General features: G+C 39.1%; 1 pseudogene; it reads left to right on the forward strand.

Annotated features, from left to right (window-relative positions):
* Positions 1 to 3852: 3852 nt before the first annotated feature.
* Positions 3853 to 5448, forward strand: LOC150056801 (T-cell activation inhibitor, mitochondrial pseudogene; annotated as a pseudogene).
* Positions 5449 to 5656: the final 208 nt, after the last annotated feature.

The raw sequence follows: 5656 nt of genomic DNA on the forward strand, positions 1-5656 counted from the left end.
TGACAATAAAATACAATTTGAAGAAAACAGAATTACACTAGGAAAATGGATTGCAATTTCCCAGATGAGAGTACTTCTCCATGTTCTGACTTTCGTGTAGCTGAAGTCTTATTCTTTAATCTGATATTAACACAGCTTAGGGAAATAAATATACAACTATTTATTAAACCTTCTTTTAAAACTTTTCTATAGCAAAAGTATTTATTTCTAAGTAAATATTGGCATTTATAGGAGTGGACATTTATACTGTCATATTTGTAGAGCAATAGATTAGCAAGAGAAAAACATAAAGACGCAAAGCCATTTAATGATTGAAAAAATGAATGATTCAAGAAATCGTTCAATCTCAAAAAACCTTAATGATTAAATAAATGATCAGTTTCATTATAAGCTTCAAAGATAAATAAATCTTCAAATTTTTATATGATATAGATGCTTTCTTAAATGAAGACCTAAAGACATAAGGGAAACTGTCTACATGGTAGAAAATGAATAGCCCAGTAGAAATATGATTGGACAAAGGGTATCATCTTACAGTAACAGACTGAGAAAGAAATTCATTCATGTCAGGACTTCAGATTCTTCTTTGTCCTTATGTGTAGCATTCCTTGCTCTCAGGTAAGGTGAGAATACCACTGGAGCATGAATGTGAAAACCTACCATCAGAACTACCATGAAACTAGTTTCTACATAGATGTTACAGTAATATTCTTAGGTTTAATAGATTACACAGGGGGAGGATTCTAGTTTCTATAAACTTAACCTTAGAAGAAGAGAAATCCTATGCTATATGAATTGCTTCAGAAAATAGAGACCAGAATGGAGAAGGGCAAAGAGAAATCTTTACCTCTGAGGCCTTCTGATCACTTTTAGTTCAAAGAAGCATTGACATCTTGACATTCCAATGCACCACAGTTCTGGCTGTTACTATGTGAGCCATAATGCAACCTTTAGGTTAGATAAAATTCACTGTATACAGTGAATTCACTGTATACAGGATAATGTGCACTATAATATGAAAATTAGATTTGTAAGAATTAAGAATGACCCTATTTCTTTTCACTCTCTTACAATCTGTTGTGTCAACCATTATATCATTCTGCTTTTCAGTCACAAAGTTATAAGCATGCACTGGGATACCATTATTTTTATTATTCTATCACAGTATTCCTAGAATTCCTTATGATTGCATATCATATGTTGAGCTAATTATTTGTAAGGGTAAATAAAAATTAGTTATCTGCTGAAAAAAAAGAATTAAGAACGAAAGCAATGATTTCAATTCTAAGGTATTTGCAGTGCTCTGTGAGTGATGGTGAAGAGATGGATTGGGCAGGTAGCAGAAATGTTGGCGATCAGAACTAAAGCATGGTCTTATATTTACTACTTCTTGATGTGGTGACTGCGTAAAGAATTAGAGAGAAAAATAAGAGACAGCAATATCCTTGCTAATTACAAGACTGCAGATGACCATGGGTCAAAGCCAGCTGGGAAAGAAAAGTCCTTGAGACTCTGTCTCCAGTTAATCATCAAAAAGTCAGACTGGAGATGTGGCTAAAGCAGTACAGAACCAGATGAGCAAATAAATGAAGCGATTGTAAGGCTCAAAACGTAGGCCCTAAAAAGAAAACACATGGGCCAGGAGTGTAGTCTAATGCTAGAGTGCTTGCCTAGCATGCATGAAGCTCTGGGTTTAATTCCTTGGCACCACATACACAGAAAAAGTCTGAAGTGGTACTGTGTCTCAAGTGGTAGAGCTCTAGCTTTGAGAAAACTCAAGGGCATTTTTCAGACCCTGAATTCAAGCTCCAGGACTGGCAAAAAAAGAAAAAAGAAAAAAAAAAAAAAGAAAGGTACACACAGAAAAGGAACACACACACACACACACACACACACACACACACACACACAAACACACCTACAATCCTAGTACTGAGGATGCTAAAGCAGAAGAATTGTAGAAGTCAGGTCAGTCTAGACTACATAAGAAGATCTTAAAAAGAAAAGATTGTGTGAGGAGGTGGCCAAGTGGTTAAGGTGATAGGCTGCTAGAAAAAGAAAAGATGGGGAGAAAATATTTTAAGAAAGAAACACTGGTACAATATTTATATCAGTGACATTTCAAGTAAGATAAATCACTGAAGACCCTTTAAAGAGCAATTTGAGTAGGACAGTAAGAATGATGGGTTAGGCTGAGTCATGGTTCCCCTGAAGAGGGGAACGATACATGCAGCCAGTAAACACAATTCTCTCCAAATATAAACAAGCAAATGAGAGGAGGAAATCATAGAAAGACATTAATAGCATGGTATTTCTGTCATTACAACTATTGGATATACACAAGAGAATGGAAACATTACAGATAAAGTGAAACCCATTTCAGCCTCTAAAAAAGAGGGTAAGTAAGAAAGAAGTTTATTTTGGAAAAGTAGTGAACCACAGGGTTGTGTGCAAGTAACTTGAGGAAAATACTGTTGTGAGAAGTAGAAGACACAATGAGGTGTTGACAGTGAAGAAGACTGGATGAATGACACAGGTACTGCTAGCCTGTCTCAGGGAACCAGAGAGTGTTGACCAAGAAAATGTAACAAGCTGTCTTTCTTGGGGGAGGGGCTGCAATTGTCCGCTAACTTTAGATGTGATGGCATGGAGGAGGAAGTAGAGGAAGAAGGAAGAAAGGTAAGAGAATCAGTACAAGTCAAAGGACTGTTGTGCTTGAAGCAACTGAAGTGAGGGAGACAAAGGAAGAAAGGAAGGGAGTGGGGAGAGATAGAGAGATAGAGAGAGAGAGGGGGACAATACTAGAAACACACACAAAATAAAGAGTATCTGAGAAGTGTAGGGCGTGACCATAGAGTCAGTATGTGGGCAGGGGACGGCTACTGAGGATACGGCAGGCAAAACAACTATCAGAAAAGCTGTCACATGGAGTCACCCTGGATAACATCAGGTCTGAAGATGGAGAAGATGACTTCAGCCAGGTGTCAGAGTCGTCCAAGACAGTTACTGGACCTTATCATCAACAAGAAGCAAGAAGCACAAACTCAAATACTGCCCACAGTGCAGATGACATTGAGGGAATTAGTTGAAGCAATACATTTCTCATGGTTCTTTAGGAAAAACAAAACAAAACAAAACAGTACTGATAGTCACCTGAATTAATTCACGAGAATTTACAACATGCTCAATCTTTTTTGAAACATTATTATTTTTCCTGTCTGAATAGCAACTAGCAAGTCATCTCTGGGCCCATCTGGTCTTTAGGACTAATGATATCTTGCACCTACTGTCTATAAAAGTATGAAAAGAATGTTGTCAACATTCTCTATTGGTCAAAGCACACAAAAAGAGCAACAGGGAAGAATTTGGGATGGGGAAGGAAGGTACAATGACACCAAAAGCATTCTGGTGTTAGGCACTGGTGGCTCACTCCTGTAATACTAGAGTCAGGATGCTACGATCTAAGGATCATGATTTGAAGCCAGTCTGGGCAGGAAAAGTATGAGACCTTTATCTCCAATTAACCATACCCCCACCCTCCAAAAAAGAGTCAGAAGCTGTAACTATAGTGGTAGAGCATCAGCCTTGAACACAAAAGCTCAGGACAGTGCCCAGGTCCTGAGTTTAAGCTCTAAGACTGGCACCAAAAAAAAAAACAAAACAAAACCCACTTTTTAAGGAAAATAAAAGTTCTCCTGACATGCACATACACGCACTCCGGAGCGCGGCGTGTCTCTCTGAGGGAGACCTGGCTGAGACCTTTTCAGTCTTGGGGTGCCTCTGTCAGTGATGATCTGTTAGGGCCATGTGACAGTGACTTAAATCCCAGCAAGAGATTGACAAAGAGAAGGAATGCTACAGAACTCGCGCAATTAATGGATGCCTGGAAGTTGATATACAAATATATTCAGCAATGTATTGCTTCCTGAGGCCTTTGAGAAGGTTTTCTGGAGAAAGGATACTTCCACATTGGTTTCATTACTCAAGAGTTTTATCAGGAGTGGAAGCAGCAAATGCTCTGAGGCCTTTCTATTTCCCAGTCCATCCAGATTTCTTTGGAAAACACCCCAGAGAAAGGGAAGCCAATGAAAATTCTCTGAAGAGGTTAAGTGTCTACTTAGAAAATCTGCAGAAACCAGGATTCAAGTCTTTGGAACCAACTCAACTTACCTTTTATGTAAGAGAAACAGATCAGATCCCATCAGATAGCCCAGACACCTTCAGTACTTCCAGATTTTGGGCTGTCCAGTTTACTTTGCATAGGAGAGATCTGCTAAGCACTGTATTGTATATTCTGAACTCCTGTAATTTATCCGCCACACATATCCAAAGCTCCAACGCTAATGTATACTTACAGCCTATCAGAGAAGCTAAAAGGACACCCAACAGGCCCGTCAAATGGGACAGTCCTATTATTCCTTCACTGGATTCAAGGACCCAGATGAGGACCTGAAACAAGTCTCCAGAATGGAAACAACCCTAACACCCTGGTTAGATAGCAATGGAAAAAGTGCCATCAAAAAGCTGAACCATAGTTTGCCATTCAGGAAACAACTAGATCGTTTGAAAGAAGAACTCAGACACATGTTGCAACTGTCAGATATCAGGTGACAGAGAGGTTGGGGCATCGCTCATCGCTGCAGCCAGCTGCACAGTCTAGGACACCTGGCACAACAGAACTTGGAGACCCTTCAGAAAGCCAAAGGCTGCACCATCATATTTACAGACTGCTCGGGCGTGAGCACCCTGGGTCACGTGATGCTGGGAACCATGGATGTTCATCACCACTGGACCAGACTCTTTGAAAGATTACCAAGTTACTTTGAACTTCAGAGGAAGCTAATGATTTTTAGAAGACCAAATAAGCTCTCTTCTAGGCGGTATTCAAGCTATTTAGATTGAAGAATTACAGTCAATATTAACCCTGGAAGAATATTATTCTCTCCTTGATGTGTTTTATAATAGACTATTGAAAACTAGAATCTCTTTTCATCCGCAAAGTCTCCGTGGCTTAAAAATGATTCTTAACAGTGACAGGTACACTCCAAGCTTGCACAAATTCAGCCATTTTAATATCCCAGTGCTGTGTTACCTAGTGAGTCTACAATGGTTTATTCGTACCAGGGCTCAGCAGATAAGAGAAACCATGAACAAAAAAAGAGTTAAAAGTCCTGGAACAAGAATTGATCCAGGCCTCCATCAAGCAATTTTCTCTGGAGAAATTATATAAGGAACCCATCATTTCTAGTCTACAAATGGTGGATTGTTGCAAGAGACTACTGGAACAATCTCTGCCTTATCTTCAGGGAATGCACCTGTGCATCTCACACTTTTATTCCGTCATGCAGGATGGAGATCTTTCTATTCCATGGAACTGGAAGAATGGAGAAGCTACCAAGTAACAGAGCAATTGCTTTTATTTCTTTTTTATTTTTAAGTGAGTAACTTATGTAGAAACTGATTGACTTCTTTCAATCCACTGTGTGATAGAATATTCATAACCTATTACAAGAACAAGGTTTCTGATTGCTGTCTTCAGATTAGACATTTTCTTACATGTGGATTTCTGTGAGCAAACTAGTTTGGGGAAACTTATTTTATCAGCCACGTATTGGTGGCTCATTCCGGTCACCATAGCTACTCAGGAAACTGAGAG

The sequence above is a fragment of the Megascapheus bottae genome, chromosome 11 (genome assembly GCF_031878675.1).
Source record: "Megascapheus bottae isolate mThoBot1 chromosome 11, mThoBot2.hap1, whole genome shotgun sequence".
NCBI classification, from domain to species: Eukaryota; Metazoa; Chordata; class Mammalia; order Rodentia; family Geomyidae; genus Megascapheus; species Megascapheus bottae.